General features: G+C 38.8%; 2 long non-coding RNA genes across 6 annotated transcripts; one reads left to right on the top strand and one right to left on the bottom strand.

Annotated features, from left to right (window-relative positions):
* The first annotated feature begins 2906 nt into the window (after positions 1 to 2906).
* LOC123508888 lies at positions 2907 to 16609 on the top strand. Of its 4 annotated transcripts, none has more exons than XR_006676025.1 (6): positions 2907 to 4342; positions 6379 to 6580; positions 6861 to 6958; positions 10241 to 10568; positions 12133 to 12371; positions 16092 to 16609. It is a non-coding gene; the product is annotated as an uncharacterized LOC123508888 (long non-coding RNA). The 4 variants fall into 4 exon arrangements; XR_006676031.1 differs by having other exon boundaries at positions 10284 to 10568; XR_006676028.1 differs by having other exon boundaries at positions 2908 to 4342; positions 10322 to 10568.
* On the bottom strand, positions 15242 to 22900 carry LOC123508880. Of its 2 annotated transcripts, XR_006676023.1 has the most exons (3): positions 17088 to 22900; positions 16628 to 16730; positions 15242 to 15472 (listed from the first exon to the last, which is right to left on the bottom strand). It is a non-coding gene; the product is annotated as an uncharacterized LOC123508880 (long non-coding RNA). The 2 variants fall into 2 exon arrangements; XR_006676022.1 differs by having other exon boundaries at positions 16628 to 22900.
* Positions 22901 to 23330: the final 430 nt, after the last annotated feature.

The following is a 23330-nucleotide window of genomic DNA, read 5'->3' on the forward strand; positions in this document are numbered from 1 at the left end:
ATATGAAGTAGATGGACACATTATGTATTTACACCAGAGAATTGGTAGGATAGGCGGAGGAGTAGTTATTTATGTAAAAAAATCCTTCATTTCCAGTCAGGTTAATGGTATTAAGGTAGATAACAGAGTAGAGTCCTTATGGCTGGATGTTAGAGTAAACAAAAGTAAGGTTATTAGAGTAGGAGCTTTTATAGGCCACCTAACCAGTCAGCAGATGTAGACAACCCTATGGTAGATGAGATAAATAGGGGGTGTACTAGTCAGACAATTATCTTAGGGGATTTTAATCTTAAGTCAGTAAACTGGGAGAGGATGGTAGGAGATGCTAGTGAAAATAAGTTTATGGAAAGTTTTCAGGATAACTATTTAGTGCAGATGGTAAATAAACCTACTAGGGGGAGGAAGGTTTTAGACATAGTACTAACAAATATTGAGCATTGTTTAAAGGAAGTTGAGGTAGGAGAGACTTTAGCAAACAGTGACCATCATATAATTAGATTTATCATTAATTCCAGTAGGGATAATATAGTGAATAAGACTAGAGTCCCAAACTATCAGAAAGGCAATTATGGTAGGTTACGTCAGTTATTAGGAGAGGTAAACTGGGAAGATAGTTTTGGAAATAAAACTGCACAGGAGATGTGGGATATTTCTAAGGTTGTAGTAAAGGGTATAGTGATGCAGTGTATCCCTTACAAAGATATAAGGCAGAGAAACAGGAAGCCATTATGGTGGACTCATGAGATAGGTAGCCAGATCAGAGAGAAGAAGAGGGCATACAGAGAGTTGCAGAAAAGTGGGGAAGATGTAGATTTGATTAGGTACAGACAGGTCAGGGATGATTTGAGTAAGGTTATAAAAAAAAGTAAAAGGCAGGCAGAGAGAGATAAAACTAGCTAGAGCTGGGAGTAAAGATCCCAAAAAATTATATAGTTATTACAAGGTCAGTGATAAAAGAAATAAGGATAGGATTGGACCACTCAGAAAAGATGGTGTAGTACTGGATCAAAATGAAGACATAGTAGAATTATTGAATGAACAATTTTCTTCAGTATTTACTAGGGAAAGAATAGGAAATCCTGTTACAAACAGTGCGACGAGTAGTTTAAGAGCTTTAGAAAATATTGATATAAAACCGGGAATTATTAGGAAATTTATTCTTGAACTAGACGATAGGAAAGCTAGTGGTCCTGATGAGCTACACGCCAGAGTACTTAGGGAGGGTGTAGACAGTATTTCTGAAGCACTTAAGTTAATCTTTGAAAGATCACTTAGGTTTGCTGAGATACCTCAGGACTGGAAGTTAGCTAATGTTACTCCAATATTTAAAAAAGGTAGGAAGGATGATGCGAATAATTATAGACCGATCAGTTTAACTAGTATAGTATGTAAGATACTAGAGAAGATCATTAAGGGAGCATTTAAATGAGAATAGATTAATTAGAGATACCCAACATGGCTTTAGATCAGGGAGGTCCTGTCTTACAAATTTGCTCGATATCTTAGAATATATTACCAAGGAGTTAGATGATGGAAATAGCATAGATGTTATATATCTAGATTTTAGCAAGGCGTTTGATAAGGTACCGCATAGGAGGCTAGTGTACAAATTGAGACTACATGGGATAGGGGTAGGTTAGTTGATTGGATTTCTGATGGCTTTCTGATAGGAAACAGAGAGTAGTATTAAATGGGGCAATGTCTGAGTGGAAGGAAGTGGTTAGTGGGGTACCCCAAGGATCAGTGCTAGGACCTCTTCTTTTCTTGGTGTACATTAACGATTTAGATATAGGAATTAGTAGCAAAGTATCAAAGTTTGCAGATGATACTAAGATAGCATGTGCAGTACAGGGTGAAAAGGACAATTACAGAATACAACGAGACCTGGACAGCATGGGCAGACAGGTGGCAGATGGAGTTTAATTCTGATAAGTGTCAGGTTATGCATTTAGGTAAAGACAACACAAACTTTAACTATGAGATGGAGGGATGTTGGCTAGAGGCAGTAGAGAGCTTTCACTCCCACATGACCATCCTCCAATGACAACTAGGCATTCCAACAGTCACAATAAACCTGAGAAGGAGCTAAAACAGAACTACTACATTATTGAAACACATTACCTAACAGCGAGTGATCGGCCTCTGCCTTCACTCAAGCTTCCCAATCCTTAGACCTACTAATAACGCTCACGCTCACACTCACGCGCACGCAAGTCATCGCACTCAAATATTCTATAATGATAAACAGGCAGAGTATTCAAACCGTTTAGGTAAAGCCAACACAAACTTTAACTATGAGATGGAGGGATGTTGGCTAGAGGCAGTAGAGGAAGGAAAGGATTTAGGAGTAGTGATAGACAGACAGGACTATGAAATTTTCAAAGCAATGTTTAGAAGCAAGAAATAGGGCAAATAGGATCCTGGGTTTTATAAATAGAAATGTTAGTTATAAAAGTAAGGAAGTGGTGCGTAGCTTAGGGGAGAGCGGGGCTAGTTGCATCGCGGGTAAGTTGCATCAGTGAGCATAACTGGCAACTCAGCGGCTGCATTTGGGTGACAGGCGGTTCAAATGTGTTTTGGCTCACGGCTGAGGTGGTGAGTCTTCCCCGTCTTGGGCGGGAAACTGGCTTTGCTCTGGCGTCTCTTCGTCGATATTTGATTAAATTGAGAGAATTTCCCACGCGTTCCCATGTGTTTCTAAGCTCACGTATGTAGATAGTGGTAGTAAGAAGTGTAAAAAATGAGAAACGGAGGAGGAAGAGGAAGAACTAAGAAAAAGTGAAGTGGAGAAGGCAGCGGGTAATAGCTACAGAATTTAGCCACTAGTGTCCCCTGTTATCCTTCCATTCTCTTGCTTTACTTACATTCTCTCTACTATTTGGTGGTGTCAGTGTTTTCGGGGACATATTTTGGGTTTTTAGAGGTGTTTTCGATCTGTTTTAGTAAGGTTTTAAGGTGTTTTGGGTAAATATTGAGTGCTAGAAGTGTCTTTTGTGAGTATTTTGGATGTTTTAAGTGTGTTTAGCAGTATTGCAGGGTGTTTTAAGTGTGTTTAGCAGCGTTGCAAGGGGATTTGATTTTGAGTGTGTTTAGTAGTGTTGCAGGGTGTATTGAGTGTGTTTAGGTGTTGCAGGGTGTCTTGAGTGTGTTTAGCAGTGTTACAGGGTGTTTTGAGTGTGTTTACCAGTGTTGCATGGTGTTTTGAGTGTGCTGGGTATATATAGAATGTCTTTTATGAAACATTTGAGATTGTTTAGTGTGCATTAGATATTTAAGTTGTATTTTTACGTATCTTGACTGTGTTGTGTGATGTTTTGTGTGCTTTTCAAGTGTTGTGGTGTGTTGAAGGAAAAATCCTTTATATTTAGTGGTCTCCCTTACAGTCTTGCCATTCTTTGCAATGTTAGGTGCTGTAAGTGTATTCTAGTGTGCATTTTAGTTGTTTTGAGTGTTCAGCAGCGGTGCAGGGTGTCCTAAGCATGTGTTGGGTATATACTGACCCTAGTAGAGATGGAGACGAGTAAGAAAAGGTTAATAGAGAGATTTATAGTGCGTTGATTCACATGCCGCTCAGTACGTGGCAAACCTACCTCTCCTTGTTGGTGCATTGAGGTGACTGGTGGTGGTAAGAAAATAAGGAATATCTAGAAAAAAAAAAGAGAAAGATATCAATGAAATTAGATCGTATGGATTATTAGTGGTAGTAACGGTAGCAACTGCAACTTTGAGTCAACCGCCACATATGCCCCAGCTGATCTCAAGACCCCTAGTAGACCCCCAACAGACCCATGTAAATTGTAGAGTCGGAGGTTAGCCTTTGCAACGCCCCTCCCCCTGATGTGGTTTCCTCACTTTCGTTGTAGGTTTATATATTTTCTCTTTTTCTCACAATGAACTTTTATCTATATTTTCCTTTTTTTCATTATCATTTGTCCTATTTTTTTCCTTTTCTTTTTGTATCGACTGTTAGTTGTTTTAGCTATATTTCTCCTATTTTTCCCTTTTTTTTTTCGTTATCAGCATTTTCCTCTATCCTCCTTTGCTTTCACTCAACTGTTTTCCCATATCCTCCTTTCCTTTCACTATCAACTACCAACTTCATAATTTTTTTAACAATCAACTTTTATCAATTTTCTCCCTTTCTTTCATCACCATTTTTTTTTTTTTCATATTTTCTCCTTTTCTTACTCAGCATCATCACCATCAGCAACGTGAGGTGTTGATGGTGATAGTGAGGCAAGCTTCTTACTGTTCCGGCACTGACACGACACACTGACAGGCTGGTGTGAGGGTGAGGGTGTCTTGGTGTATCTACCTGTGTGTCACCTGCGCCACTAACAACGTAAGTATGGGAGTGTGTAATGGATTGATAGTATGTAATGGGTTAATGGTACGTAATGTTTGATAATGTATGTAATGGATTGATGGTTTGTAATGGTTATAGTATATGTAATGGATTAATGGTTGATAGTGACAAAAGGGTGAATTTTTACAGTAACATGAACAGCTCACTTCTAGATGTTTTTTTTTTTTCTGGTACATTTCGACTCGTTTTGATTTAATATGCCCGTCGTTCCCGTCCCAAGCCCGTTTATTTCATCCCCGTCCCCCGTTCCGGCTCTTCCGTAAACACTATTTTGCGGCAAAGCGAATCAATTTTCTTTTCTTTTTTTGTTAGGTTTTAATCTGTTTTGAATAAATATACACTTTCTTTTTTGCAGCTAAGCATCTCTCTCTCTCTCTCTCTCTCTCTCTCTCGTGTTCCTCAGTACCCTCTTGTCCATCCATCTCATGTGGTGTGTCGCCCTCCGCCATTGACATAACTGTGCGTTTAATCTTAAAAAAAAAAAAGTTAATAAAGAACAATTTGCGACAGGTATGCATGGGTTCAAATAAATCAGAACAATAATTCAGGTTTTTACGACGAGAAGGGTAACAAAAGCCAATTAACTTACTATTCATGTTAATCCCTTCACTACTGGTATGTGTTTTCATATTCTGCCTATTATTCCGCAATTTTATACAGCTTCAGAAACTTATGTGGGGATTAGAATAGTGAAGACTTTGTACATTAACCTTTGACCTCCATAGATCCTTCCTAATGTAAATGAAATCTTCTAATCATACCCCAAACTCGGTAAAAAAAAAAATGTCCTATTACTCAGAAGGTTAAAGTAAAATAATGCTGAGGAAATTTAAGTGTTTTTGTAATGGACTAGTGGTGAATTTGATAGTGTATATAATGCATTTGAGTAGTATGTAATGGTTAATAATATATGTAATGGTTTAGTGGTATATAATGGTTGATAATGTATTTCATGGTTAATAGTGTATGTAATGGATCAGTGGTTGATATTGGCATAAGTATAGTAGTGTATGTAATAGATTAGTAGTATGTAATGGTTAATAGTGTATGTAATGGTTGATAATGGAAATGGATTAGTGGTATGTAATGGTTAGTGTATGTAATGGATTAGTGGTATGTAATGGTTAGTGTATGTAATGATTGATAATGGTATGTAATGGATTAGTCGCATGTAATGGTTGATAATGGTATGTAATGGTTTATTAGTGTATGTAATGGTTTATTAGTGTATGTAATGGATTAGTGGTTGATAGTGACGTATGTGATGGAGAAATGGTATGTAATGGTTGATAATAGTAATAGTTGATAATGAAGGTAATTGATTAGTGGTATGTAATGTATTAGTGGAATGTAATGGTTGATAGTGTATGTACATTTGTCTACCAGGGAGATTCTTGCTAGACCTGCTCCCTACTCACTCTCCCACTTGTTACCCATTATTTGTACCTATTTTCCTAGTTATTTCTGGGTTCATTGTAGTGTGAGGGTTACAGGGTGGATAAATTGATAATTTTACACCATATTCTCACTTCAGGACAAAACTGTTTTTTCTGTTTGTTTTCTATTTGTGTTTTTGGTTATTCTGCACATCATTTCCTATCAAATTAATACTTTTATTCCCCTCCCCCAGCCTGTCCCTTCCAAAAACATGATCCTGCGGTGAAATGAAGCAAATCATTACAAAACAGACCACAAATTACCAGAAAGATTAATTTGTTGTTTAATGTTAACCTAAACATAACCTAATGTAATCTAATCTTATCTAATCTAAACCTTACCTTATCGCATCTCATCTTGTCTTGTCTCCTTGTCCTGTCTAGTCTCACCTTATCTTACCTTACCTAACCTAACTGGAATAGCTAAGCCAAAAGAATGGGACAGATGTCTTGAAACCTCCCTCTTAAACAAGTTAAGGTCACAAATGGAAATACAGGAGCAGGCAGGAAGTTCAGAGTTAACCCTAGTGTTGTTGTGTTGACAGTGGTGACCTCAAGCCTTTATTGTGTCTGCAGGAGCGATGTTTCTGGTGGTGGAACTCTGCCGCTCCTAGGAAGTGATGGTGGTTCCTGAGTCATGGACCAGTGGAAGATGGAACAGCATATATACTTTTGCCACCCTACCAGTCCGCTATGCAGCTGGAGAGCGCCATCTGCTCCCAGGAGGCCCCCGGCGAGGAGTGGGTCAGCCATTCTAGTCAAACCATCCACACAGCAGGTACTTTGTGGGTGTTGCACAGAAACCTCAGAGAGAAACATTACTTATACATAGATGATTCTGATTTTTATAGTAATTGTGTATCTTCCTAAATATGAAAAGTACTTGTGATGATATTGCAAGTATTTATGAGTTGCCCAAATGTTGGAGAATACTGTGGATGTTTCTTATTTTATAAGTAACTGTATATAATTGTATATAATTATGAATTTTCCCATTGAAAAGTACTGTGAAACTTGCTAATGTGAAGAAAGCTTTAACCTGAGGCATTGTTCTGCAGACTTTCGACATGGCTTGATGCAGCACAATCCAAGTTTTGCAGCAGTGGATCGTCAGTAACAACTCTGTGGCAGTGCGTCGCTCCGAGAGGCTCAAGAGGTGTGTTGGTGTGCATAGCCTGGTGACGTGTGTGCTTTGTGTCATGTGTTGAGTTGTGGAACTGTTAGCTTGTGTGTCAGTCAGCCATGATTGTAGTGTTCTGTTCAATTAATCCTCTTTGATGTGTACTTTTATTTTGCCAACTTTTTTTTACCTTCCATATGACTAGCACAAGTTTTGCAATTAAGTAAAAAGAAGAATAAGATAATTTGTTAACATAATGCCTCATTACATCACAAAATGTCAAACTTGTCTTATTGATGCATTAGATGTCTTGAGGTTTTGTGATATAATGAGGCATTCTTGTAACAAATTAACACTTTGTTCTCTTTACTTCACTGCAAAATCTGTGCTACAGTCGCATGGAAAGTAAAAAACCAGTTAGCATAATCGAAATACAAAACAAAGAACAGAACTCTACAATCACATCAACATCACCTCATTACTCTATACAATCTCAAACTTCTTACTTACTTACTACACTATAACTCGTCTAACAATGTGGATTGGGTGCGGCTGTGTTGGGGAATTCCCGCTGTACAGTGGTACCGCATGTCTCATAGCCAGCTATGCACCAGAGTTCTAATATTAGTAAAACTTAGCAAATATGGTTAGCAAATATACATACGCATTTAACCTTAGTATTACAACGTATGAGAGAACACGTATTATTGATAATATATTCATAAGCCTGGCAAGAAATGTGGCATACATATTTTACAGTGTTGTTAAAAAAAAAATAATATACTTATAAAGAGGTTTCCTTGCGGTTTGGGATGGGTAAATAGTTCGGTAGTTATAATTAGATTACATCGTGAAGGAAAGTACTTTAAAATAAGCTGACATAAGTAAGAAAAAAAACTACATTCAAATCCTCACGGCAATAACAACAATCACGCCCGCCATCCATACAGGTGATGGGAGGTCAGCTGGTGTCCTTGACCAGGCAATATATATATATATATATATATATATATATATATATATATATATATATATATATATATATATATATATATATATACTTATTACAAGTTTCCTTTACTTTTTGGGGTGCGTAAATAGTCGTACAGTTTTATTTAGATTACAACGTGAAGGAATCTATGTTAGAATAAGCTGACATAAGTAAGAAAAAAATACATTAAAGTGTTCATGGCAGCAGCACCAGTCGCGCGCCACTCACCCATCCCAAGGTAGGTGATAAGAGGTCGGCTGGCGTCCTTGACCAGGCAAAATATATATGTATACTTACTACAAGCTTTCCTTACTTTTTGGAATCAGTAAATAGTTTCACAGGTATATTGTGAAGGAATCTACTTGAAAATAAGTTACCATAACCAACAGAAAAAAAACATTCAAATCTCTATGGCAGCAACACCAGACACGCCCGCTACGTTAAGGAGGTCAGGTGGACAGGGGTCACTCGGCGACCAGACACGCTCGATATGGCAGCTCATCCAATGCGCTCCCAGAATCTGCACAGCCAAGCAAATGAAGTTATCTTCAACGTCCGCGAATATTTTCAAAAGGAGAAGCAGAATGGAAGCATTCTTGAACCCATCACACAAGTCAATCGCCGCACAGCTTCAGCAGCTCGCGTCAGCGAAAGAACAGTGGAGACTATTAAGAGAGAAGGAAGGGAAAATGCAGAGAATCACGCACCGAAGTTTACGTCACCCAAGAAACGACAACGATCAAAGCCCATCGCAGAAGACTTCTTTGACAACTTCAATGAAGGTGTACTTCACAGAACAGTATTACGCTTCTATGAGAGGAAGGAAATCCCCACACTGGAGAAAATTCTTGAAGTGAAGGAGGGCATAGGATATCCTGGCAGCTGTGAAACACTGAGAAGAGTATTGAAAAGGATTGGATTTTGCTTTGCGAAACATAATGGCCAGAAATTCCTTTTGGAAAGGAATGATGTGGAATATGCACGAGACAGGTTCCTACGAGAAATGAGGAAACACTTGGCAGACAAGCACATCATATATTTGGATGAGACTTGGGTAAACCAAAACTACATGGTTTCCAAATGTTGGGTAACTGAAAATGCAGGATAGGCTACAGGAGTGAGGGTGCCGACCGGGAAGGGAAGTTGTTTGATCATTCTGCACGCTGGATCAAAGGAAGGATTTGTTCCCGGAGCCGCCCTTGTGTTCCAAGCAAAAAACACAGGAGATTACCATGATCAGTTAAATGCAGAGACATTAGAAAAATGGTTCACAAACCAACTGCTACCCAATATTCCTCCGGCGTCAATAATTGTGATGGATAATGCACCCTATCATTCAAGAAAAATTCACAAGCCACCAACAGCTGCTGACAACAAAGCTACAATAAGACAGTGGCTGGAAGAGAAAGGCATAGCGGTGCCAGAAGTTATCCTCAAGACCAACCTTGTGCACCTTGTCAGCCAACACGTCTCATCTACCGACACCAATTACGTTGTCAACTAGATGGCTTCAGATAATGGCCATAAAGTTGTGCGACTCCCCCCTTACCACTGCCAATATAACCCCATTGAGCTGATTTCGGGTTAAGTTAAGGACTATGTGGCAAAAAGAAATACTTTCAAGCTTGCCTCTCTCAAGCCACTCATTGAGGAGTCCATCACAAAGGAGAACTGGAGAGATGCTGTAATACATGCTGAAAAATTACAGACAGAAGATACAGCGAGAGATGTCGTGGTTGACGGCTACATTGACACTCTCATCATTACATTCACACCTTCTGATGACGAGGATTCATCCTAACTTATCGAAGATGCTGTGAAGACAGAGGAATAGGCTTACTGGGGATACCTCTTAAAAAAAAACGCGCCATGACTTTTACCTCTCAGGTGGTGTGGAAATAAAGTCGGTCAAATATATTTATACAGTACGTATAATCATAAAGAATATAATAAAATTCATCGTACATTATCACAGCTTGTGTATTGTTGCATAATATATAAATCAGGTTGAATTTATCTATTATAATAACATAATTCAGGTTGAATAAACGAGAGAGAGAGAAAGAGGTCACGAAGAGAGAGGGGTAAGAGAGAGGCAGGAAGAAAGAGAGGGGAGGAAGAAGGAGAGGGGGGGTAGCCAACGAGGGATTAAAGATATGGCAACGCTGTACTCCCGCTATTTCCCATGGGGGCCGCACCCAATCCACATTTTTAGACGAGCAGGACTATAGATACCTTGTCTTACCAGCACAGCAAAACACTACATGAATTACCTTAAATGTCTTATCAGCTCAGTAAAACACTAAATTAAATTACTGTCTCATCAGCACACTAAAGCACTAAATGAAACCAACTGGCATCCGAGCACAGGAGGACCAACCCCGTTCAGCCTCCTAATGACACTCCAGCAGGTGTGGCACCCAGGGAGCCTCTACCACCACCACAACCTGTACGGAGAACCCTCAAGTTGCGTCAATTCCAACCACCACCACCATCACCACCATAGCGTACAAGAAGGTCACAGCGCCCACAGCCACCATCCATGCGCAGGTCACAGCACCCACGACCCAAACCTTTGTTGCCAACCTCCCGCAGAGTGGTGGTGGCCATGGGTCGGCTTCACAAGTCCCTGTGTGGAATTGCCTAATGTCGCAGGTGAGTCTTCTGAATGGCAGCGTCCTGTTGTTTGTTTTGTTTAGCTTGGAATGAAGAATTTCTCTCTCCTCCTCCTCCTCTCCTCTCCTCTCCTCCTTTTTCTTCTTTTCCCCTTTTTATGTAAGAGGGGAAAATCTGGGCAAGGACAACAAAAAATGTAAAAAAGGCCCACTTAGTAGCCAATTCCCTTACAGGTTTGTGATAAAGTTAACCAAAAGGGATAAATTTCTTGAAACCTTCCTCTTAAATGAAGTCAAGTCATAGTTAGTTGGAGATACAGAAGCAGACAGGGAGTTCCAGAGTGTACCAGAGAAAGTGTGAATGGTTGAGAGCATTGGTTTACTGTTGCATTAGAGAGGTGGACATAGGAAGGAAGGAGGAAATACAGGAGGCAGAGAGTTCCAGAGTGTACCAGAGAAGTGGTGAATGATTGAGAGTACTGGTTAACACATTAGAGAGGTGGACAGTATAGTGATGAAAGGAGAAAAGGTGTGAAAATTGTGTTTTTATTCATTCTGGTAAACTGCAAGGAGATACAGAAGCAAGAAGGGAGTTCCAGAGTGTACCAGAGAAAGGGATGAATGGTTGTGTTTCTTGCATCTGGTATGGTTCAGCTGGTGTGAGGCTTGTAGGGATGCCAGTGATGTGTTTGTGTCCCTTCTATTGCTTCCCTCAGAAAGAGTTTGGATTTCTGTGTTGCATGATGGGTGGTTTGTGTTGCATTATGTGGGTTTAGCGAGTCATTCTGTAGCTGCGATAATGTTCGGAACCCAATAGGATGAGAGAAACTAAGCAATTGTAGCAAGTTGCCTCATGCAGTTTCATTGTTTGCATACTTTTTAATGTTAACAAAAGCAATTATGAAAAAAAACTGTAGGCTAAAAAGTTGAGGAATGAAAGGAAGGAAGAGAAAAGTATAGGACTGTTCCTCTACTTTTCCTGTTACTTGACTTACAATTATGAAAACGACTAATGAAACAGACTCTTGAGCATGTTTGAGCCTTCAGTTCAGACAAGAGAAGTGTTAATCAAGTGGAAAGGAAACATTTACATGAACAATATGGAAATGGTGCTGGGGTGAAAGTTGTATTGTAAGTAGTGAATTTAACCCCTTCAGTGCTGGAATGCATCTTTATTATGAATTTTTGGTGTGATTAGATGATTGTATTTACATTAGAAAGGGTCTATGAGGGCAGAAGATTACTGGCCAGAGTCTTCACTATTGTAATCCTCCACATAAGTTTCTGAAGCTTTATAAATTGCCAAATAATAACCAGAATGAATATGAAAATGCATCCTGGTAGTGATGTAAACGCTTTTGTTTGTTTTTTTGTGATGTTTCTTTGGTAATGTTGAAGTGACCAATACTTGTATCAAATTATATATTCCTTTTTCTCTGTTTTGTCTCTGGACAGGAATAGTTATAGTGAGATTAACAAGACAGCGCAGGGATTTCTCAATTTATACGTGTTTGAAATTTTATACTTCCACACACACTTGCTACTTTAACCTAACCGAACACTGCCACACACTCAAACACTAACAGACCCCCTCACTCTTGCAGACAAACAGATTCAGTACCTTGGTGTCACGCTACCCCTGATCAACGTTTTTCCTGATCAACGTTTTTAAGAATTATGTGGTGCAGCACTCGGAGATCTTGAACAGGATAATGGAGAAGGTGCCGGCCTCACCAACTGCCAGAGCTGCTTATGCAAGTCATCCTACAGTTTGTGGAGAGTGACCGAGGTAGAGACAGTGGGGATGAGGAAGAGGAGTCCACCGTTCCAAGAGAGGAGTGAGGTTTGTGTGTATTTCGGTTTGTTTTGTTTCGTTAGTGCTTTTTTTTTTCTGTGGCGATCTCCTTTTTTCTACATTTTCTTTTTCAGTTTTTTATATTTCCTGTTCCTTGTTTTTTCCCATTCCTCTCTTTTCATACCAGTCTCTATCCCTTTTGTCACCTGAATTCTCTCTGTCTTTCCTTTACCAATCCTTTCTCCTCATTTGGATAGTCATATAAAAGTGAGATTATAATATAACTCTTACTTCAAACTTGGTAAAAATCAAAATAATCTCACTTTCATATGACTATCCAAATGAGGAAGAAAGGATTGGTAAAGGAAAGACAGAGAGAAGAATTCAGGTGACAAAAGGGATAGAGACTGGTATGAAAAGAGAGGAATGGGAAAAAACAAGGAACAGGAAATATAAAAAACTGAAAAAAAATGAAAAAAAAGAGGCATAGAACTAGAAAAAAAGAGATCGCCACTTGGCGAAGATTTACAAGTCTTGCTTATTATAATAACTTACTTCATTCAAACTTGGTAAAAATTAAAATAATTATTAACAGTAAGACTTACTTATAACAGTCAGTCTTGTCAATCTTCGCCAAGTTTTGAGAAATCAAGATTGCCAGGTAGGTGATAGTAGCATGTAAGCAACTTGCTGGATATGAATTTAAAACATTTATTGGTCTATTTATTACATTTAACGTACAGCTGTATTTAATTTTCATGAATAGTTACTCCATTTATGAAGGTAAATTTTTTACCAGAAAGCCAAACTCCCTCTTGTCCACTCAAATTATGAAGGTAATAAAATATTGTACTTGAATCTATAACTTGCATCAGGAAGCCACACCTTCTCTGCTGCCAAGACTCCGCCTCCTTTCACCTGACCCGGGCTGTTGATGAAGCAAACATATCAGAGAGAGACCTCAAAGATTAATAACTCGTGTTACTGTCATAGAAGTAAATGAGGCTTTTTTTTTTTTCATCTTGGAGCACAAATAATCTTGGTCTTGTTTTGATGTACTTCCTTCATTAACAGCCGCCATTGAAGCCAGTAAATGAAAAGGGGCAGAACTGGACAGGAGAAAGGGTGTGGCTTCTTGGTGTGGGGGTACCTTTGTAAATTTGAGTGGACACATCTGAGGGAAGAGAAGCATTAAGAAAATGGAGGAGGAACAGTCTCCTCTACCATATATGTACATGTGTTTACTCTCCTCCTCATGTACCTTCTCTCTCTTTTCTCCTCTCTCCTCTTGTGTCGTCGTGTCTTCCTTCTCTTGTCTCTCTTCTCTTCTCCTCTTGTGTCGTGTCTTCCTTCTCTTGTCTCTCTTCTCTTCTCCTCTTGTGTCGTCGTGTCTTCCTTCTCTTGTCTCTCTTCTCTTCTCCTCTTGTGTCGTGTGTCTTCCTTCTCTTGTCTCTCTTCTCTTCTCCTCTTGTGTCGTCGTGTCTTCCTTCTCTTGTCTCTCTTCTCTTCTCCTCTTGTGTCGCCGTGTCTTCCTTCTCTTGTCTCTCTTCTCTTCTCCTCTTGTGTCGTCGTGTCTTCCTTCTCTTGTCTCTCTTCTCTTCTCCTCTTGTGTCGTCGTGTCTTCCTTCTCTTGTCTCTCTTCTCTTCTCCTCTTGTGTCGTCGTGTCTTCCTTCTCTTGTCTCTCTTCTCTTCTCCTCTTGTGTCGCCGTGTCTTCCTTCTCTTGTCTCTCTTCTCTTCTCCTCTTGTGTCGTCGTGTCTTCCTTCTCTTGTCTCTCTTCTCTTCTCCTCTTGTGTCGTCGTGTCTTCCTTCTCTTGTCTCTCTTCTCTTCTCCTCTTGTGTCGCCGTGTCTTCCTTCTCTTGTCTCTCTTCTCTTCTCCTCTTGTGTCGTCGTGTCTTCCTTCTCTTGTCTCTCTTCTCTTCTCCTCTTGTGTCGTCGTGTCTTCTCCTCTTGTGTCGTCGTGTCTTCTCCTCTTGTGTCGTCGTGTCTTCTCCTCTTGTGTCGTCGTGTCTTCTCCTCTTGTGTCGTCGTGTCTTCTCCTCTTGTGTCGTCGTGTCTTCTCCTCTTGTGTCGTGTGTCTTCTCCTCTTGTGTCGTGTCTTCTCCTCTTGTGTCGTCGTGTCTTCTCCTCTTGTGTCGTCGTGTCTTCTCCTCTTGTGTCGTCGTGTCTTCTCCTCTTGTGTCGTCGTGTCTTCTCCTCTTGTGTCGTCGTGTCTTCTCCTCTTGTGTCGTCGTGTCTTCTCCTCTTGTGTCGTGTCTTCTCCTCTTGTGTCGTGTCTTCTCCTCTTGTGTCGTGTCTTCTCCTCTCTTCTCCTCTTGTGTCGTGTCTTCTCCTCTCTTCTCCTCTTGTGTCGTGTCTTCTCCTCTCTTCTCCTCTTGTGTTGTGTCTTCTCCTCTCTTCTCCTCTTGTGTCGTGTCTTCTCCTCTCTTCTCCTCTTGTGTCGTGTCTTCTCTCTTCTCCTCTTGTGTCGTGTCTTCTCCTCTCTTCTCCTCTTGTGTCGTGTCTTCTCTCTCTTCTCCTCTTGTGTCGTGTCTTCTCCTCTCTTCTCCTCTTGTGTCGTGTCTTCTCCTCTCTTCTCCTCTTGTGTCGTGTCGTCTTCTCTCTTCTCCTCTTGTGTCGTGTCGTCTTCTCTCTTCTCCTCTTGTGTCGTGTCGTCTTCTCTCTTCTCCTCTTGTGTCGTGTCGTCTTCTCTCTTCTCCTCGTGTGCTCTTCTCCTCGTGTGTCGTGTCTTCTCCTCGTGTGCTCTTCTCCTCGTGTGTCGTGTCTTCTCCTCATGTGCTCTTCTTCTCGTGTGTCGTGTCTTCTCCTCGTGTGCTCTTCTCCTCTTCTCTCTTCTCCTCGTGTGTCGTGTCTTCTCCTCGTGTGTCGTGTCTTCTCCTCGTGTGTCGTGTCTTCTTCTCTTCTCTCTTCTCCTCGTGTGTCGTGTCATGTGTCTTCTGTTTTCTCCTCGTGTGTGTTCCTCTCCAGGATTCATGGAAGTCCATAGGATCACCACCAAACAAGGCTGGTCTGTGGCTTCTTGTCCTTAACTCCTGTCAAAGTGTACCACTTCCTGTTTCTCCTTCAGTCCACACAAACTTCAATGGCTTCTTGGTTCAGTGTGTTTATAAAAGGAGGCAGGGAGAGCTTGAGTAAAGTGCTGGCCAGTCTGAAAAGTTAATGATAGGAATGAGTAAGAGTAAGGAGGTTTAAAGTGACACATAGAACCTAACACACACACACATACCTACACACACACATACATACCTACAAACACACACACTCATTTAAAATTAACACTGGTACCTTAATCCCTTCAGTACTGGGACACATTTTTATGTTCTGTGGAGAGGTTTAGTTTACTTCAACTGGTGGGATTGTATTGTTTGTGCAGGGTGGTGTGGTCTGTAAGTACTTAAAGTCACAACACAACACTGCAGTCCCTCTAGTGTGTTCCCTTTGCTTTCCTGTCAGTCAGTCAGTCAGTCAGTTGTGGTAGACAGACTTGCTCCTTCCCTTAGCTTGTTCCCTCACCAGTGCTGTTCACTCATTTCTTTTATTACAATTAGTGTTCAAGTTATGTTTGTGAACAACTGTTAGATTAGTAAAATGGAAGTCTTGTTTTATCTGCAAAATGCTGGAATCTATTCTTTCTTACAATTGGTGTTTAAGTTGGGATTTGGGTCAAGAAATTATTGTGAATGATATGACAAGCAAAAGGAAAACTTTATCTGGGAATGCTGCAGTGAAAGTCTATTTTAGTGCCAAAACAAAACTTTAATTTCAAGGCAGTGTTGACTCATCCAGCACCGGTGTGGGATCTAACAAGTGGGAGAAAATATTTACTTCACGAACAAAGCTGCCATGCCATCCACTATGCTACAGGGAAGACAAGAGGAGCCACTCTGTGCATGTTATGACCCCAGAGTTCCCCGGGACGTCCTGCCACTCCCCAGGATGGAAGAGTTTCATGTACTGCATCAGAATATAAACAGTGAATCCAAAGTTAAAACCATTACTTTACAATATAATCTAGTAATAAATAAACATTTTTTAAGCAATTTGTCTTTTTTTTTTTTTGGATGCTTATATTCACTAACCCTTTGACTGCCTTGGTGCACCTTTTCCCAACAACTGATAACAGAAATTGCTGCTGCTTTCAAAAATAGGGATTAAACTAGATGACTCACAGGCAATACACAGATATTCACCTTCAGAAACAATGTATTCCTTGCATCCCAGTGGCTTGTCCTCTCAATCTTCCTGCTTCACAAATCCACTTACATAACATTCTCACAAGACATGCACTGTGCCTCCAGCTTACCATGTATGGAGTCTCAATGTTCTCTTCCAGTCTGCCACATTCACATTCAGCTTGCCAGTGAAGGAACAGCTGGTTGACCTTGTTTCAGCTGCTGCCAGTCAATCTGCAAACACCACAAGGCACTAAACAGATGCAAGGATGGCATCTATCTTCACCACTAAAGTATGGTAGCTATACCGATTGTATTTAACAACAAACAAGAATTTTTGAGATAACCGACTGATAACTATTGATAACTAAGATGAAAATTTAACATCAATGTTATGTTTAAATGATGCAGATAAAAAGATAAGACTACAAAATAGCAAATCAAGGTTAGATAACAAGAATTGGAAGATGAAAGCAACGTAAATAAAAATTCACAATATTTCAGTACTTGAAACGGATAAAACAGCAAAACTAGATGGAGAAAAACAGAAGATAAACGAGCAACTAGAGACAGGTAAACTGGTATACGTACACATTCTGCTGTCGTCCTCCCATCAGTGTATACTCAGCCCACCTTTAAGCACAACTTCATCTCTATGCAGTGTGTCTGTCTTTCTGAACATCTGTAATGTTCAAACTAAACCCATTACAGCTAACACAACAGTGAGTTCAGGATGTGAAAGGTTTAATGTCCTAAAGGCAACACTGGTCAACACTGCTTAGGCTACATTGCAAGTCTACCCAATACCATTTGACCAGTGTATCAAAATTCCAAGAGTTGTAAAAGACAGAAATTTCATTTTAGTTCACATTTTAATGAGAATCTTGTATCTCCATTCATGCAGCGAACACAACTTTGAGAGACTTGAGGCATCACTGCACCACTGCCTGCCACTCAGTCACAGCAAGTAGTGAGTGGCAGACAGGCTTTGTTTAGCGTTGTTTAGCGTTGGACAAACACAAGAACCAGGAATTACAGTACAAAAATAGTACACAACACTGTATACCTTAAAGTTACACGTGTACATTAACACTTTCATGTGACCAACGGTAGGAAAATACACCCAATAACTTTCACACTATTCTTTCTACTTGATTTTGTGGAGAGTCAGTGCTTCTAAAAACATTACTGTGCCACCAATGTTTGTCAGGCATGCTGGCCACACTGAGGGAAGGTCCATGATGAAAATGCTAAATGACTGAATCGTTCTTAGTCTATAATTTACATATGGCAAAGCTTCATCAAAGTACACAACACAATCATCACCAATCAATGGCCCATATTCTGAAACACTTCCACACTGCACCTTCATTATTTTCAAAGGAGTCTATTTGAAGTGACAGGTTTTTAAGGATGTATCTGTAATTCCAGTGACATGTTAAGTTTTCTACATTATCAAAAGGACAAATACTCTAGAACCCAGCTTTAGAACTCTGTAGTCTTTGAAAATGGCCACAGTGAGAGAGGGAAGCGTTTCATTAGTGCCAATGGCCATATTCTGGAACACTTTGCTCTGTTCTCTCAGCATGACTGTTTTTCAAGGCCACAGAGATGATCAGTCAAGTTTTTAAGACCATTTCCCTTGTTCATAATGCAGAAATACCATTAGTCTTATTATAACCATAAAAACATCCTTAAAACACTTTGCTCTCTCACCTTTACCATTTTCCAAGGCCACACAATTAGCCAGGTTCTCAAAGTTTCTCCTGTTCATAATGCAGAAAGCTCATTAATCTGTCACTAGAAACTCACAAGCTAAAAAACCAGCACCACTTCAACTAGTCTATCAAAAGTGGCAATGTGACAGAAGTGTTTCAGAATAGGGCAAGTACACTCCACTTAACCTTTACAATCTCCCACACAATTCCTCTCCCTCTACATACATTTCCCTTACAGTAGCCACAACCAGAAGACTCAACCCACGTGATTCCATTCCCCCGTTTCCTTGTCATCTAGAAAACACGAGAGAATGGAGTAGCAACAGGCAGCCAGTTTACCACACCACTACACCCAAATAAGCAGTGACATTATTACAGTAGTCTAACATTCTTGAAGTGGTTTATTTGGGAGGGAAAGAATTGATAGAGGGAGAGAATTGGGGGAAAACACAGTGGAAGAACAGACAGTGGGTAAACTAGAATGTGGTTTATGATGGTTTGGGAATAGAAGTAAGAGATAATGGAGGAAGACAAGGAAAAGAGTAAAACTAGAACAAGCTTGAAGAGTTTTGATGGAAAAAAAAAAAGGCAAAATAGAAAGAATGAGAAAAAATAGGTAAAATTAACATGACATACAAAATTTGAGATAGTAAATAGTGTAAAATAAGCAATGATGAATTCTAGCTTACGAATTTCTTAAAGATAATGAATAGTGTACGTAAACAATGAAAAACCTTGACTTAAAACTTTCTTGGTGAATACAGTAAATACAAGACAATGAATAGTGTAAACAAGCAATGAAGAATCTTATGCACCTCTCAGCCCTTTATCCTTCCCTACAGCTCAGCATCACACACACCATAAGGCAAACAAGCTCAATAGCAGCCTCCAAACACCTTAAACACTTAGGAGAGCAGCAGTTACTGTTACAATTTTCCCTTTATAGAATTACCATTTAAAAATTTAGTTGGGTTGGATTAGATTAGATTGGACTGGATTTGGTTGGGTTGGGTTGGATTGGGTTAAGGTAAGGTAAGGTAAGGTTAAGTTAGGGAATGAGGTAAGATGATCTCTCAGCCAAGAATTAGGTTAGGGAAGGAAAATAAGGTTTGATGGAGTTATGTTGGGGAAAAAAATCATTAGGTTAGGGAAAGGTAGGTTGAGTTCGGGAAATGTCAAGTTAGATTAGGGAAAGAATAGATTTGATGAGGTATAGGCAACAAACTCAATACATGTTCCCTAAGTACAAAAAAATAAATAAATAAATAAATAAATAAAATAAATAATGTTAGAGAAAAAATGAGAAAATATTGAAGAAGGTTATGGGCAACAATCTTAATCCATGTTCCCTAGGCAGAAAATATTAATTAAATAAAATACATAAATAAATAAATAAAATACATAAATAAATAATCAGGTTAAGTAAAGAGGTTTGGTTTCATTAAGTTAGGTTAAGTTAGGTTAGGGAAGAGAATAAAAAGGCTTGATGAAGTAAGCAATGGGTAACACACTTAACACATATTCCCTAAGTAAAAATTCAAGTTACATTAGAACAGAACATATTAGATTAAGTTAGATTAGGTTAGGTTAGGTTAGGGAAGTAAATAAAGAGATTTGATGGAGTAAGCAATGGGTAACTGACTTAATACACGTTCCCTAAGTAAAAATTCAAGTGAGGTTAGATTAGACTAGGTTAGATTAGGAGGAAATAGAGATTTGATGGAGTAAGCTATACATAAAAGACTTAATGCATATTCCCTAAGTAAAAAATTCACGTTAGGTTAGATTAGGTTAGGTTAGGGAAGCAGGTACGACACATTCATCAGGTTATAGGCAACACATGACATCTGGGTAGCTCTCAACATTGGACAACACCTCAACATGCCAACACACTTCTCTTCATAAACTCCCATCTTTTGCCACTAATACTAACAATGAGGACTTAAAAATTTCAAGGCAGGATTATAACTATCTTAAATGTTTAGACAAGATACAGATTGTTGAAATAAAGATCACACTAACATTAGTCAAAATTAAGCATAAGTACATTAATTTCTCCTTTCACTTCACTATTTCATTAAAGCAGAGTCCACTTGTTAACCTTCATTTTTTTATCAGTTTTCATTTTGATAGCTTATAAAAACACACACAAACAGACATTCCACCACCCTCCTATTAGTACGCATACAAAAATATCAAATCCAGCGCTAGATTACTCGGAAATGGACGCAAAGTAACTCAGCAACACAAGACAGAAAGCAGTAGAAGTGTCAAGACTCCTTCCATATGACGTCCCCTGTTTGCCGCCACCAGGTTACCTCAGTGGCAGGGTTAACCATACACTCCATGTTAAACCAAATTCATGTCCTCTTAGTAATTAACCCCTTCAATAGCTATCGTCAGTCGCCAGCAGTGGTTTCATGTGGAGGGAGTCTTAATGGCTTCTACACTGTGCTTTCTATCCTTGCTTAACCTGGAACAAACAACATATCACACCAGGAATCTCTAACTTGTACCTGCTTTTTAATACAAGACCAGCACTGGCCAAAGAAAAGTGTGGAAAAAAATAGAGCTCTGCTTATGTATGATACTTCCTTTACTCAACTCTTTCAGTACTGGGACGATTTTTTACCTTGAGTTTAGGCTATGATTATATTATTTTATTGACAGTTGGAAGGTCAGAAGATTAATGACCAGTCTTCACCATTTTAATCCCCACACAAGTTCTGGAACTGTATGAAATCACCAAATAGTAACCAGAATAAACGTGAAAATGCGTCACGGTACTGAAGGGTTAAAATGTTCCTTCACCTAACCAATTTTCTTTCCGTAAAACAATCCTTTATCTAACCTAACTCAATATCACCCTATGGAACTTTTACCTCACTTTTTTTTATACAAGGGCACTCACCAAAGATATATGTGGAAAAAAAAAAAAGGCCTTATTCTTAATTAAAATGTTCCTTCTAACCTTACTTAATATCACCTAAGGAACCTCTACCTTGCACCTTTTGTTTCTTGTATAGGGACACTGGTTAAGGGCAAAAGAAAATAAAGCATATTAAGGCAACAGGCCCTACTCATAAACATCCTTTCCTCAAAATGTTCCTTCAGCTAACCGAACTTAATTATCAACCCCAGGAATCTCTACTTTGCCTCTTTCTTCTTGTGCACTGGTCAAACATGGGAGAAAAAAAAAAAAAAAAAAAAAAGGTGCATTATGGTCACTGGTCCTACTCATAAACTTCCTTGGCTCAAAATGTTTCTTCACCTAACCTAACCTAATATCACTCAAACTTTTACCTTGCACCTTTTTTTCTTGTGCACGGATCAAACGCAAGAGAAAAAAAGAGCATAACGGTGACAGGCCCTGCTTATAAACTTCCTTTCCTCAAAAACTTCCTTCACCTAATCTAACTTAATATTACCCCAAAAACTTTCATCTGGTATTTTTTTTTTCTTGTGCAACAGTCAAACGCAAGAGAAAAAATGCGTATTATGGTGACAGTCTGTACTTGTAAACTTCCTTCCTCAAAAACTTCCTTCACCTAACCTAACATCACCCCAGAAACTTCTATCTAGTATTTTTTTTCTTCTGTACGAGTCAAACGCAAGAGAAAAAATGCACAATGGTGACAGTACCTGATAATAAACTTCATTTCCTCAAAAACTTCCTTCACCTAACCTAACCTATCATCACCCAAGGAACCTCTACCTCACTTTTCATATATACAGTAATGGCAAGAAAATATATGAAAAAAAGACCAATAAACATGACTATCCCTGCTTATAAACTTCCTTCACCTTATCTAACTTCACTTCCTCACATCTGGGTACCTTCTCTCACCTAAACTTTCATCTAACCTAACTTCTCATACCTGCTCACTTCACCTTACACCTAACTTCACTATCTCACTTGGTTCTTCCTTCACCTAACTTCTTTTATTACCTCATCTGTTTATAGTTAACTTCTTCACCTTTCACCTAACTTCACTACCTCATATTTAGTTCTTGATTTATTTAACCTAATAACCTAATTACCTCATACCTGCTCACATTCATTAAACTTCCTTCACCTTACTTCACAATTTTACACCTGGTATTTTTTCTTCATCTAATTCAACTGCACTACTTTATATCTGGTTCTTTCTTCACCTAACTTGACTTAATTACCTCATACTTGATTACAGTAAACTTCCTTCTCTTTATTGCTTCACACCTGGTTACAGTAAACTTCCTTCACTTATTACTTCACACCTGATTAATGCAAACTTCCTTCACCTTACACCTGGTTCTTTCTTCACAGTAATCTTCCCTCACACTCATCCCCTAACACTTAATACATGAAGTTTCTCAATTAATACATTAAAACTTTTCACATTTTCATAAAGATTTCACATAATAAATTGTGTACCACTAATTCTGTAATACATTAAAAGTTAAATCTATCATATATCTATAAGCTTTTTAACAGTAGAATATGCTAATTTTTAACATCTAAATTGGCAGATTATATAAATATCTAATGCATGAAATTTGTTTAGCTACTTTCAAATCTATCAAGGCAGCTTTTTTTTTAATATGAAGATAGAGAAACAGTAAAGAAGAACAAGGATGGAAGGAAAGGTAAAAGAAAAGGATAAAGAAATACAGAAAAACAAAGATAAAAATAAAAGGAAAAGATAGCTAGGAAAATAAAGGAAATGAAAGAGCAAGAACAAGGATGGAAGGAAAGGAAAAAAAGAAAAACAGAAAACGAACTGAAAAAGAAAAAGAAAAGGAAAAGATAGCTAGGAAAATCAAGAAAATGAAAGAAAGCAATGAAGAACAAGGACGGAAGGAAAGGATAAAGAAAGAAAGACAAAAACATGAACTGAAAGAGAAAGATAAAGGAAAAGATAACTAGGAAAATAAAGGAAATGAAAGCAAAGAAGAACAAAGATGAAAGGAAAGGATAAAGAAAAAGACTGAAAACAAACTGAAAGAGAAAGATAAAAAGAAAAAGATAGCTAGGAAAATCAAGAAAATGAGAGAACAAAGAAGAACAGGGACGGAAGGAAACGATAAAAGACAGAAAATGAAAAAGAGAAAGATAAAGGAAATAAAATAGCTAGGA

Source organism: Portunus trituberculatus, chromosome 3 (assembly GCF_017591435.1).
Source record: "Portunus trituberculatus isolate SZX2019 chromosome 3, ASM1759143v1, whole genome shotgun sequence".
Lineage (NCBI taxonomy): Eukaryota > Metazoa > Arthropoda > Malacostraca > Decapoda > Portunidae > Portunus > Portunus trituberculatus.